Source organism: Lacerta agilis, chromosome 15 (genome assembly GCF_009819535.1).
Source record: "Lacerta agilis isolate rLacAgi1 chromosome 15, rLacAgi1.pri, whole genome shotgun sequence".
Taxonomy (NCBI): domain Eukaryota; kingdom Metazoa; phylum Chordata; class Lepidosauria; order Squamata; family Lacertidae; genus Lacerta; species Lacerta agilis.
The window spans coordinates 39,778,787-39,793,841 of NC_046326.1; the positions used below are offsets into that span (position 1 = coordinate 39,778,787).

The following is a 15,055-nucleotide window of genomic DNA, read 5'->3' on the forward strand; positions in this document are numbered from 1 at the left end:
GGTATCCCCTACACAAGATGAGACAGGCATGACCTTCTTAGTGTTGGCACCAAGACCATAGAGTTATCTTATCCAGGGAGATCTGCCAAGCCCCTTTTATTTTAGTCTCCAGCCAGCTGCTGAATGAATACCTATCTATTAACATATGTTTGATTTTAGGATTTATCAGCCTGCAGTTCCCTGCTTTTAATGCTGGGCGCTCTTTTAAAACCACTTAACTTTCATTGCTATTTTACAAGCATTTTGTATCAAGTGTTTATATTTATGGTTCCTGTCTTACTGTGCATTCAAAGCTTTGCAAACTGCTGGTTGTGCATTTCCCCCCCCAAAAGGAGAATAACTCCATCCTTAGCAATCATTCATGAAATAATCATCAGTGTCTAGAACTCTTCTCTCCAACATGCTAGCTTTCTAAGTGCAGGGATTATTTTTAAATTGACCGGGAGGAGGAAACATTTAATGCTGTCATTCATTATCTACTGTCTGAAATGGATCAGCCCAGGAACTGGTGAACACACCCCATCTTTTATTTGTGAGAATAAGGGAATATCAATTCCCATCCATAACTTTCCTGCACTGCAGGGGGTTGGACTAGATGATCCTTGGGGGTCCCTTCCAACTTTACAGTTATATGATTCCATTGACCAGCTATTAGCAACTCCCAAATTACAGCAATGGTTTGGGGGGGGGGCGGGTACTACTGAAAGAGAGAACCAAAAAAAGGGCGCTTATGTGGAAGAGATGAAATTACTTTTTGATGCACTGTTAGTGGGACAGACTGTGTTACACGTAAACCACACTGTAACCTCATTAGCCCATATAGCTAAGCCTCTGCAGCAGAGATCCCGATTAAATTCAAGTGATCACGGCCTGATGGTTCCCTCCCTCTCCCGGCCACCCCCAGTGGTTGCAGCACAACCCAAGTTTTTATCTTCGCACTCACTGCAAAATCACTGTTGTATCATTCATTGAGTCGTAGCTGGCATAGATGCCGTTGATCTGTGGAACTCCCTGACCCTAGGTATGCCAGGAAGAAGAAGGGTGGTTGTGGTGGTTTGGGGAAGAACCGTAACACTAACACCACGTGGGCCGGGGGGGGGGGAGAGGAGAACTTTTGTAAGGAGGAGATCATGCTTTCAAATAGATTTAATGGTGAGCGAAATCACCTCCATAAAAGTCGAATTGAGTCAAATCGTACTGATTATCAGCAATAATCGATGACAAGAATAAGCAGTTTAATGAAGGAGATCACTGCCAGAACATTTGAGCTGTCAAATGATAAATTAATTTGTTGGCACTCGAGAGACAATGGAGTGTGCCTCTGGGGGGTGAAGTCAAACTGCTGTGTTGGCAGCACTGAAATGACATCTGTGGGGCACAAGCCTGGGCAGCGTGTATGGAGGTCCTGGGCTGCCCAGATGACAAGACCCCTCTCTCAGCCTCGCTTGGTTGTTGTTTGTTGTTGTTCAGTCGTGTCCGACTTTTCATGACCCCATGGACCAGAGCACGCCAGGCACCCCTATCCTCCACTGCCTCCCGCAGTTTGGCCAAACTCATGCCAGTCGCTTTGAGAACACTGTCCAACCATCTCATCCTCTGTCGTCCCCTTCTCCTTGTGCCCTCCATCTTTCCTAACATCAGGGTGTTTTCTCTTCTCATGAGGTGGCCAAAGTACTGGAGCCTCAACTTCAGGATCTGCCCTTCTAGTGAGCACTCAGGCTTGATTTCCTTAAGAATGGATAGGTTTGATCTTCTTGCAGTCCATGGGACTCTCAAGAATCTCCTCCAGTACCATAATTCAAAAGCATCAATTCTTCGGCGATCAGCCTTCTTGATGGTCCAGCTCTCACTTCCGTACATTACTACTGGGAAAACCATAGCTTTAACTATACGGACCTTTGTCGGCAAGGTGATGTCTCTGCTTTTCAAGATGCTGTCTAGGTTTGTCATTGCTTTCCTCCCAAGAAGCAGGGGTCTTTTAATTTTGTGACTGCTGTCACCATCTGCAGTGATCATGGAGCCCAAGAAAGTAAAATCTCTCATTGCCTCGCTGAAGAGCACCAGCTTGGCTGCAGGAGTTGCTGGAAGGAAGCGAACAAGGTGCCATCTAACCATCTTAGGGACTCCACACCGGATTTTTGTAGCGTTTACTCCTTAGCCTTTTCTGCTCCCAAAAGCAGAAGGGTAGGATAAATATTAATGGATTTGAGTCTACTCAGAGACCCACTAGAATTAACACACCTAAGTTAGCCATGCTTATAAATTTCAACAGGTATACTCTGAGCAAGGCTAACATTAGAGAAAACCCACAAATGATTTAAGATAATCCGCTTCCTAAAACTTGGGTCATCAAGCAAAGGCACAAAGGATGGTAACAATATGCTGAAACAGATTTAATTCAGGAAACCGTTATCATAAAATCTGACCTGTCAGATAATAACGACAGCACATAATAATAATTACGTTAAGTCAAAGTAATAAAGCACCCTCCATTCCCCCCCCCCTACAGCTTTGCCAAATCATTCGAATTCGGGAACGCCAAGAGCTTTGGCAGCAAAAACAACTACTACAACACGCTTTTGCAACCCTACACATGTCTACTCAGAAGTAAGTCCCATCGAGTTCACTGGGAATTACCCCCAAAGGAGGGGGATACTGGATTGCAGTCTAAAAAAGGACTTTCTAGACAATCTATATTTAGCGATTATCCAGCATAGATTAAGCAGTTTTAAATATGTTATTCATTTTATTGTCATAAATCTGCCTCCAGCCCATAAAGAAAACCCCACCTACAAGAGGAAAGGTTCCCCCCCCCAAAAAAAATTGTAAAAGCCAGACATGCATTTGGAAAATAAAAATAAAAATTGCTGTAAGGGATTTGATTTGATTTATTTTATAAAACAAGTTTCAGAGTTTACAGGGGAAAAAGTTGTATCCACCACTGAATAGGAACACTATAGGGGGGAAATGTTTTCGAAGATGTGTTTCCCCCCCCCCCCAAGTGCAGAGCAGCCAGCAATTGGAAACATCACTCAGGGAACGGTAAAAGCCAGGACAATAAAGGGATAATATTAAAGGAGAGTTATGTGGCATAGAAAGTCAACTATAGAAAGACTGTCCAAGAGATGGAGGGCCAGATCCCCACTCAGCCATGAAGCTAAGCAGATGACCTGGGGCTGCTTCCTGTCTTGCTTATTTATTGCATTTATATATGGTTCACACCCTCCTGGCAAATGGAGGGGGAAGAAATGGAGGCAGTGAGAGATTTCACTTCCTTGGGTTCCATGATCACTGCAGATGGTGACAGCAGCCACGAAATTAGAAGACGCCTGCTTCTTGGGAGAAAAGCAATGACAAACCTAGACAGCATCTTAAAAAGCAGAGACATCACCTTGCCGACAAAGGTCCGTATAGTTAAAACTATGGTTTTCCCAGTAGTAATGTACGGAAGTGAGAGCTGGACCATAAAGAAGGCTGATCGCCGAAGAATTGATGCTTTTGAATTATGGTGCTGGAGGAGACTCTTGAGAGTCCCATGGACTGCAAGAAGATCAAACCTATCCATCCTTAAAGAAATCAGCCCTGAGTGCTCACTAGAAGGACAGATCCTGAAGTTGAGGCTCCAGTACTTTGGCCACCTCATGAGAAGAGAAGAATCCCTGGAAAAGACCCTGATGTTGGGAAAGATGGAGGGCACAAGGAGAAGGGGACGACAGAGGATGAGATGGTTGGACAGTGTTCTCGAAGCTACTAACATGAGTTTGGCCAAACTGCGAGAGGCAGTGAAGGATAGGCGTGCCTGGCGTGCTCTGGTCCATGGGGTCACGAAGAGTCGGACACGACTGAATGACTGAACAACAATGGTTCACACACACCCGTCCTCAGTTAATCCCTAGAACGACCCTGTGAGGTAGGTTACGAGTCTGTGACTGCTCTAAGGTCACCCAGTGAGCATCACAACTGAGTGTGGATACCACACCAGCTTCCTAAAGTTCTTCTGCTATGGGGCAGCTCTATAAATTAAATAGGCAAATCAACCTGGGGAAAGCAAAATGGTCACTTAAAGAGAAGGATCCGAAATATTTTCCTTGAAGCTTGTGTCTTGTTTTATTCTGGACTGTTCTACCGGTATTTGATGTTTTAAATAAGGTGTTGTAAACGGCTTTGAGATTTTTCTCTCTTTAAAATATAAGGTGGTGCAGAAATGAAATGAATGAATAATAATATCCTTTGCAAAAAAAAATAAATTGTGGCTAGGCATTCCCTTGTGGCGACCACAACTTAGGTTTAAGGTGCCGTTTGGCGATTAACTTATATATCTGCATTTCAAGCACTGCCTCCCCCCACTTACAACTGGCATGTGGTACCCAAAAGATCACCTCCCACCAGGAAATGCAGCCCCTCCATGCTTACCAACCTCAATGCAAACTTTTCTGAGATTTTTACAGAAAGATTTAAGATCATATCGCGGAAGAATATCCCACCCAGATGTTAACTTTGTAAAATAGAGTGAGACTCCAGCCCCAAATGTATGGGGCTAGGATGAAGTGACAAAAAAAAACCCCACTTTGCACGTGCTCTTGTTACTCTTCCACAAACCACAACGCCTGCATCTGGCATCTGCAGGTACGTTGGCTCAAAGCAAGACACCCTTCTTGCCCTGCTGCCCGGTCTTGGGTGCAAACCGTGCCAAGATTGCAGTGTCAACCTCCCAACAGCTGCCGACCCTTTTCTGCTGCTCACGCCACCCACCCTGGGCCAGGATCCTCATCAGCCTGATGAGCTAATTAATTAAATGGGTCGCCAGGGACAGCGAGCAAAGCAATCTGGAGCCAAAAGAGACGCAGGATCTGCAGGTAGGAAGACTGCTGCCTCAGCCTCGATGCAAGAGTAACCCAGGCCCTAGCCAACTGTCTCCAGTGCTGCCCTGGGGTTGTTAGACAAGTTCATCCCCCACCCCCACCTTGACAAAGACTCAAGAGCACAGTGATTCGCACACGACACCTGGATAAGGAACAGGAAAGATGCTTTCAGCCAGGGTTGGGGCATCTTTTTCAGCCAGAGGGCCACATTCTAATACTCTGGGGGGCCACATTCCACATTGCCCCATTCAAGCAAGCAATAAGATATCTGGTGTGTAATAAGTGTGCCAGACTAGGACCTAGGAGACCAGGGTTCAAATTCCAGCTTCAGGCATGAAGGAGACATTGAGCTAGTCCAAATCTTCCTCACAGGGTTGTTGTGAGGACCAAATCTGTTGGGGGGGGGGAACCATGTAAGCCACCTTGAGCTAACTGGAGGAAAGGTGAGATAGAAATAATAAGCATAGAGCTGCCTTGAGTCCCATCAAACAAAAGGTGGAGCATAACTAAATATTACACGTCAGGGACAGACTTCCAGCCTGCCAGAGACACTCACAAGGGGTGTGAAAGCAATGCTAGGGAGGGCTGTGGGCTGGCGAGGGTGCCAAGAACCAGACACAGAGGCCTGGGAGATTCTCCAAGCATGGCTTTTGTTCTTTTAAGAAAGTAAGAACGGCGGTGTCAGGTCAAGGATTTTAAATCCACCCAGCCCAGCAATCTGCTTCCAATGGAGGACAGCTCAAGGCTACCCGAGAAATCACATGCAGGGAATGAAAAAAAAAAACGCCACCCCTGCCTGCAAGTCCAGATTGCAAGCCAGGAAGCTCGCCCCCCCCCCTCAAGAGCACATGTCAGACCCCCAATGCACTAGGGGGGCTGAGGCAAGGCCCATCCTTACCCACAAGCCGAGGCCACTTGCTCCACAATCTTCACGGGCCTACTACTGGAGATTAGCAAGGAGGAAGTGGCAGGATCTTGAAATGGCAGGTTAATGCACATTAAGGAGGACATGTTCCCTCACCTCACTTCTTGCAATGATAATTCTTGGTGGGGGTTTTTGGTGGTGGTGGTGGGGGGCTTGCACACAGGGGATCATTTAAATCAGAGGCCAGTAGGAGCCAGCCCACAGGCCAGATGAGGCCCACAGACTCCCCCCTCCTCACCCCTAGACTCTAACCAGTCTTGGAAAAAGCCTTCCGGTGAAACAAACAGGAGCTTGTTCTCAAGCCTAACTTCAGGAGGCAGGGAGCTGTTATAGGGGGTGGGAGTGTTGCAGCTGGAAAGGGGTAACTCTGCCCTCTATGTATTGCGACACCTGTGTGTATCTCTGGTCATATCCATTTAAAGGACACTGCTTCCCCCAGAGGATCCTGGGAAATTTAGATTCCCCCATTATGGGTCTATAATTCCCAGCACCTGCAGTTCCCAGGATTATTGGGGGGGACGGACACAGACACGTGCATCAAATGCACAGTGTGGAGGACCCCTAACATGTATGCCTGACTGTGTGTGTCTAGGGCCACTATACCTGAAAAGCACTGTCTTTCCCCTCAAAGAATTCTGGGTACCCCTTGACAAACTACATTGCCCAGAATTCTTTGAGGGGAGGGAGAAATGTGCTTTGAATGTGCTTTAAAGGTACAGTGTGTGTCCGTGTGCGGCCCTATCCACTTTCAAATTCGACCCTGCCCATCATTTGGGCCCCACCCACTGCTGGAACAACAACTACTACAACAACAACAAATTATACACCACCCTTCACCACAAGATCCCAGGTTCACAAGGTAGAAGGTTCCCCATCCCCTATTTAAAAAGCAAACCCCCAACCAAGTCTGAAGTGGTACAGCCCATGTGAGGGGTAGTCACTACAGTAACCTCAAGAAGTAGCTGGACTACAACTCCCATCATCCCTGACCATTGGGCTGAGCCAGCTGGGACTGATGAGAGTTGTAGTCCAACAAGGTTCTGCAGGGCATCTCATTAACTACTCCCCTTCCAGATGCTACCACTTCATTCTGCTGCGTCTGTAGCCCAAACTTGATGTAAAACTCAAATGCTGTATAATAGTAACCTAGTATTTGAGCTCCAAACCCCAAGAGCACCAGATCCTTGATGTGCAGTTGAATTACCACATTGAGATTCTAAAAAAAAGATTTTTTTTTAAATGAAGCAAGCTGTTATGTTTAAAAAAAACAGCTTTAAACAAACACTATGGTAGCACACTCAGGCTTGTTCAAAACTCACAACCACCCTTCAAGGTAGGCTAGGCCGAGATGCAGCCACTTGCCCAACACAATTTGAACCTGGATCCCTCTAGTCAAATTCCACCCCCCATCAGGGTGCTATTTTTATCCCAGCAGAGTTTCCACTAACCAAGCTTCCTTCTGTGGTTGCTCTGAATATATGTAAGAGCATGAAGAAGCAACCATCCTCTTTGTTACTGCAGCAAGGCCTGTTCTAAGGGCAAATCAGAGGAGTCTGTTGGCTGTTTTATTTCACTGCCTTAGGATTTCCCCCTTCTGTCTGCATCTCAGAAACCACTGCCTTCAAGACATGCACTCAGAGACAGAACATTTGCTGTCTCCCTCAGCCCCACGGGAGAGATAAAGCCAGCGACTGCATCTGCATGTTTTTTTAAAAAAGTAAAATCAAATCCCTGGGGCTTCACCAGGCTCTTAATTTCATCTGCCCTGCTGGAAGCAGAGTCTGAAATGAAGGCGGGGGCACATGGCTGTTGTGATTCTGTGCCAAAGGGGATTTATTTGCAGTACAGGGCAAAGAGAAGCAAACTTTTATGGGGATAACGTTTTTTTTAAAAAAAAAGATTAAAAATTGTGAACTTTTAAATAAGTTTGTTGTCCTCATGGAAAGTAAAGGGATGCTTGAAAAAAGATTGGCGAGTGGAGTCTCAGAAGCTAGCGATGGCAGAGTTGAGTTTCTAAGGGGAGGGGAACCAACTGCCTCCCCCCCCCCCATGATGGACAGAAGGAAAATCATGCAAAAAATGAATGCTGCTAAATGAATGGTGAAAAGAAAAAGTTGTATGGTGTACGGACATTGAAAAACCCAGCTTCTTTTGGCATAGGGTTCTGATTCCCCCCCCCCCACCTTTGCCCCCTACTTTTGGCAAACATTTGAATCCGAAACAACAGCATTTATCTTTATAAGAGCAGGATCTCTTCATACCCAGCTCTGATAAAAGTGGGGGTCCTCCTGCCCGTTGGACTGGAAGACTGTGGTCAATGCATGGAAGGGGCCATAACTCTGAGGCAGAACATCTGCCCGGCATGCAGAAGGTCCCAGGTTCATTCCTTTGCATCGCCAGGCAAGGCTGGGTGGGACAGACTCCTTGCCAGCCACTGTTGACAATACTGAGATGGATCAGAGATATGACTCAGTACAAGGCAACTTCCTATGTTCCTATTAGAATCAGTTCTGAATTCAAAGCCATGAGGACTGGGATCTTGGGGTTGTTGTTTTTTTAATTTTTAGGGAAAGAGCTGGGGCTAAGTGGATGAGCATCTGAGATAGATGGAGCAAAGGTCTGATCTATCTGTGTCCTTATCTCCTCTGCAGGGTGCAATGGGGGGGGGGTTCCCCCTCTTGTTTTAAGGACAAGATGCACAAGAGGAAAGGCACCATTCTGTTAAAACAGGGGTGGCCAGCTCCCAAGAGACTGCAATCTACTCACAGAGTTAAAAACTGGCAGTGATCTACTCCCTTTTTTGGGGTTCAGGTCAAGTTGTTGAGCTTTTTTTTTTTAGGAAGGAGGTAGACCCATTTTGGGTGGGGGGTTCTGGGAGGAAGACCCATTTTGGGTGGGGGGGTTCTGGTCAAAGTTGTTGAGTTTTTTCAGGGAGGAGGTAAAATATTGAGCTTTTTTTTAGGGGCGCCACAGTTGTTCAGCTTCTTTGGGGGGGAGCCAATGATCTACCAGTGATCTACCGCAGACGTCCAGTGATCTACCGGTAGATCGCGATCTACCTGTTGGACGTGCCTGTGTTAAAACATGGGAACACACACCCCCCTTCCTTGCACAGTAGATGAAATTTTGTACATAAAAATAGCACCTCCCTCTTTTGCTTAGTACCCTTAAGCCCTTTGCAGCACCAGACCAGAGAGCAGCAGCAGCAGCAGCAACCTTGGTAAATAAATAGAAACAGAATCACATCACGTGGGGGGTGCTGATGGGGAGAGGAGGAAGAGAGAAGGGCAGAAGTTAGCAGCTTAACTTCTGCAGGGTGTGAACAACTACACTGTGAGGATGGGTGTCAAATACCCCACCTCACAGCTTCCATCTAAATCCCTGGGTAGACTTTCCTGAATTGCAGAAAGTCTTGAAGGCTTGATTGCTTTTCTTGGCCTTACATGGAGGAAAACCTCATCCTGAGCTATTTAGTCCCATGTGATTCAAGTAGATCCACACACACACACACACACACAAACACAAACACACACACACACACACACAGAAGATGCAGGGGTGTGTGTGTGGATACAACTTACTGCTACTTCAATCCCAGCCTTGCAAAGTTCACAAGCAAGGTTTCTGTTCCACAAAATCCATTTAATCGCCTGTTTTGCCCCCACATGTCAAAGTTATTCATTTGCAGTACATCAGTGGGGGGGGGGGAGGACCAGGGGGGAAAGTACTGACTCCTGCCCCAACCATGTTCCTAGCTTGGTTACCTAGAGCTAACGTTCACTCGCCACAGGTGAGTGGGCTATTTCCGATACAGTCACAGTCTCACTTTTAGGACATAATCCATGCTAGTGTTACAATGCTGGTCAAGCTTGAAATAGAGGAGGCTTTCCCTGAAATATTGTGCCTCTGTGTCTGCGCAGAGTGCCCTGCCAAGGAATTAAGTCCACAGTCAGTTCCCGCCCCCGCACATTAGGACACACCGTCTTCCAAAAGGCACCTCTGTCCTTCCATAAACCAAACACACATAAACCAGGTGCCAATCCACCGCCAAGAAACTTTGATCCAAATACAGAGATCTGTTCCAGGGTTTCGGATCTGGGAAACAGCCAAGAATTCTGGCCAGATTGGCCACGCCACACACTGGCTCCCCTGCTCAGTCTTCCACATGTGTAAAATGGGCATAAGAGCAACCTGATACTTGATGGGTCTGAGGCAAAAGGAGAAAGGAAGCAAGGGCTGGAATGTTGTTGCAAGATGTTGCAGATACTGAAACATATTTAAAACACTGTTGCGGCTTAACGCTGAGATGGATTATTCCGGCCTAAATGCATTCACTGGACAGTTTTGTAATCGTGGACATTATAAATGGGGAAATAGGTAACCAGCCATAATTGTGAACGGCTCACCCCACAAGCTACAGAGAGAGGAAAAGAGATTTTCTCAAAAGCAGCCTCACTCGGCGTCCTCAGGACTCTGGTATATTGTGAAAGAGCAGCACCCAATTGCACCCTCTCCAATTCCTTTTCAAATTGCACAGTAGCATTGATAAATCAAGCACTGGAGATTGACGCAAACAGGAATCAAAACAGAGAAAGGCAGCCCTCTGCCCAGCCTCCACATTGATTCCATGTTGACCTGTGGAAAAGCTTAAACAGCAGCAAACAAACCATTTCAAAACCTGGAAAGAAATGAAGGGGGGGGGCTGCTAGAACTAGGCTTCTTTCAGTAAAAATTCTGCACCTCTAAACACAGCGTTGCAGAGTTGTTGTTCAGTCGTTCAGTCGTGTCCGACTCTTCGTGAGTCGGACACGACCGACGAACTACTCTGCGTTGCAGAGTAGTCGGACACGACTGACGAACTACTCTGCGTTGCAGAGTAGACCTATTTAAATTAATGGGACCATTTATACCCGGCCCTTCACCCTAAAGGTCCTTACAACAATCGAAGCACAATGTTCAAATCAGTTTACAGCAACTTATTATCACCTAAATAAGTTGGGTCTCAAACACATGCGCCTCAAGCGGAAGATATTCTGCCGCGGTCCATTGTAGTCAATGGACCTACTCTGAGCAGATCCCAGTACTAGGTGCAACACGCAGTTACTGTGAACGGCACCCAGCGAAGTTCTATTCAAGAGTAGACCCATTGAAATTAATGGGTCTGTAATAGCCAAGCTCGTTTATTTCAATGGGTCCATCCCAGTACGCCTGAAGCGGGGCACAACCTAAGGGAGTGCAAACCCCACCGGCGCCTAGGGGGGCTTACTTCCGAGTAGACTTGCCTGCCATTGCATTGTGCCCACAGAATCGGTTTTTTCCCCCCACCCAGCTTCCCAATTCAAAAAGTGGGCAGGAGAGGAAATAAATGAAAACAAGCAGAAATGGCCAGGAATCCAGGGAGCCCTACCTAGAGATGCTCTTTTTGGGGGGACAGAGAGAGAGAAAGAGAGAGAGAGAGAGAGAAAAGGAGGAGGAGGAGGAGAGCGGCAGGAGATTAAAAGCGTAATAACGCCGGGTATTAAGTAGCGACCGGAAAAGGGTAAAAGGCGGATCTAGACGGATCCTCATGAATTCATATGATTTTTTCATTCAAATGAAAAAAAACCACCATGATACTGTAGACCACATCTCAGTCTATATGTAGCATCAAAAAAATCATGCACCCACTGTTTTGTGGGGCCACAATGGTGCAAAAACTTGTTTAAAAAACACGGATCCTCATGGATCCTCATGATTTCTGCATTGGGACACCCCAAACTCACCGTCAAATCACATATCATGTCCAGGGGCACAGCCTGCACCACAAAAATCTGGGATCCATGGCTTCCTCGCGACAATATGGCGCAAAAACTTGGTTTTGAAGCACGGATCCTCATGGATCCGCACCCTTTTTGCATTGGGCCACCCCTAACTAACCGTCAAATCACACATAATGTCCAGGGGCACAGCCTGCACCACAAAAAACACGGGTCCACCGCTTCCTGGCGACACCACGGCCCAAAAACGGGGTTCTGAAGCACGGATCCTCACGGATCCGCACCCTTTTTGCACTGCGCCACATCAAACTCACCGGCAAATCACGCATCATAGCCAGGGGCACAGCTTGCACCACAAAAAACACGGATCCAACGCTTCCTGGCGACACCACGGCCCAAAAACGGGGTTCTGCACCACAAAAACATAGATCCGAGGCATGGATCCACATGAATTCATATGATTTTTATATTGAAACAAAATAAAACCACCATGATACTCTACACCAAATACTAATCTATAGGCAGGACCAAAAAAATCACGTTTCCACTATTCCGTGAGGCCGCAATGGCGCAAAAACATGGTTCTGAAGCGCGGATCCTCACGGATCCTCACCCTTTTTGCACTGCGCCACATCAAACTCAACGGCAAATGACACAACATAGCCAGGGGCACAGCCTGCACCACAAAAAACACGGATCCACCGCTTCCTGGCGACACCACGGCCCAAAAACGGGGTTCTGAAGCACGGATCCTCATGGATCCGCACCCTTTTTGCACTGCGCCACATCAAACTCACCGGCAAATCACACATCATAGCCAGGGGCACAGCTTGCACCACAAAAAACACGGATCCAACGCTTCCTGGCGACACCACGGCCCAAAAACGGGGTTCTGCACCACAAAAATATAGATCCGAGGCATGGATCCACATGAATTCATATGATTTTTATATTGAAACAAAATAAAACCACCATGATACTCTACACCAAATACTAATCTATAGGCAGGACCAAAAAAATCACGTTTCCACTATTCCGTGAGGCTGCAATGGCGCAAAAACATGGTTCTGAAGTGCGGATCCTCACGAATCCGCACCCTTTTGCACTGCGCCACATCAAACTCACCGGCAAATCACACATCATAGCCAGGGGCACAGCCTGCACCACAAAAAACACGGGTCCACCGCTTCCTGGCCGCACCACGGCCCAAAAACGGGGTTCTGAAGCGCGGATCCTCACGAATCCGCACCCTTTTGCACTGCGCCACATCAAACTCACAGGCAAATCACACATCATAGCCAGGGGCACAGCCTGCACCACAAAAAACACGGGTCCACCGCTTCCTGGCGACACCACGGCCCAAAAACGGGGTTCTGAAGCGCGGATCCTCACGAATCCGCACCCCTTTTGCACTGCGCCACATCAAACTCACAGGCAAATCACACATCATAGCCAGGGGCACAGCCTGCACCACAAAAATCACGGGTCCACCGCTTCCTGGCCGCACCACGGCCCAAAAACGGGGTTCTGAAGCGCGGATCCTCACGAATCCGCACCCTTTTTGCACTGCGCCACATCAAACTCACCGGCAAGTCACACAACATAGCCAGGGGCACAGCCTGCACCACAAAAAACACGGGTCCACCGCTTCCTGGCGACACCACGGCCAAAAAACGGGGTTCTGAAGCGCGGATCCTCACGAATCCGCACCCTTTTGCACTGCGCCACATCAAACTCAACGGCAAGTCACACATCATAGCCAGGGGCACAGCCTGCACCACAAAAAACACGGGTCCACCGCTTCCTGGCCGCACCACGGCCCAAAAACGGGGTTCTGAAGAGCGGATCCTCACGAATCCGCACCCTTTTGCACTGCGCCACATCAAACTCACCGGCAAATCACACATCATAGCCAGGGGCACAGCCTGCACCACAAAAAACACGGGTCCACCGCTTCCTGGCGACACCACGGCCCAAAAACGGGGTTCTGCACCACAAAAATATAGATCCGAGGCATGGATCCACATGAATTCATATGATTTTTATATTGAAACAAAATAAAACCACCATGATACTCTACACCAAATACTAATCTATAGGCAGGACCAAAAAAATCACGTTTCCACTATTCCGTGAGGCTGCAATGGCGCAAAAACATGGTTCTGAAGTGCGGATCCTCACGAATCCGCACCCTTTTGCACTGCGCCACATCAAACTCACCGGCAAATCACACATCATAGCCAGGGGCACAGCCTGCACCACAAAAAACACGGGTCCACCGCTTCCTGGCCGCACCACGGCCCAAAAAACGGGGTTCTGAAGCGCGGATCCTCACGAATCCGCACCCTTTTGCACTGCGCCACATCAAACTCACAGGCAAATCACACATCATAGCCAGGGGCACAGCCTGCACCACAAAAAACACGGGTCCACCGCTTCCTGGCGACACCACGGCCCAAAAACGGGGTTCTGAAGCGCGGATCCTCACGAATCCGCACCCCTTTTGCACTGCGCCACATCAAACTCACAGGCAAATCACACATCATAGCCAGGGGCACAGCCTGCACCACAAAAATCACGGGTCCACCGCTTCCTGGCCGCACCACGGCCCAAAAACGGGTTTCTGAAGCGCGGATCCTCACGAATCCGCACCCTTTTGCACTGCGCCACATCAAACTCACAGGCAAATCACACATCATAGCCAGGGGCACAGCCTGCACCACAAAAAACACGGGTCCACCGCTTCCTGGCGACACCACGGCCCAAAAATGTTTTTTTCAAGCGCGAATCCTCATGGTTTTTGCATTCTGGGACCCCAGATTCACCCTTAATTCAAATATCTTGTACATAACCACAGATCTGACCACAAAAAGCATGGATCTACTGCTTCGTGGTCCTGGCCAGATGCTGCCCTGGATATAATGGCCAATATTTAGGTCTGTGTGCTGGGATGCAGGAAATGGAGTCGGCTGAATCTCAATCCATTAAAGATGGGGGTCCAATGGCTTGGCCGGAATGATTTTGGTTCGGTTTGCCAGCTCCCAGCTCTTGATGATGCACAATAGTCACCTGTACCCGCCATCAGGAGTCTGGGTGTGATCCTGGATGCTTTTGTCTCTATGGAGGCACTGGTCACAAATGTAGCCAAACTGGCATTTTAAAATCTTTACAGGTTAGGCAATTGGTACTGTACCTGTCTCTTTCCAACCTAGCCATGGTGGTCCATGAAGCAGTCACCTGCAGTCTAGACTACTTTAACTTGCTCTACACCTGAGCTGGGGTGGGCGGAGTATAAATGTGATAGATAGATAGATAGATAGATAGATGATAGACAGACAGACAGATAGATAGATAGATACGCAGGGCTACTCTTGAGACTACTCTAGAAACTCCAAATGGTCTAAAATGCAGGTGCATGAGTTCTTACTCGGACTTTGTGGAGAGCCCACATTCAGTTGGTGGTTCATCAGCTGGATTGGCTCCAGGTGGAGTATCAAATCAGGTTCAAGGTT

The 15,055-nt window shown here is 47.7% G+C and overlaps 1 protein-coding gene across 1 annotated transcript in view; it reads right to left on the bottom strand.

Annotated features, from left to right (window-relative positions):
• Positions 1-15,055, bottom strand: part of YPEL2 (yippee like 2) — a 70,277-nt gene that overhangs the window by 44,244 nt on the left and 10,978 nt on the right. The window lies entirely within an intron of this gene.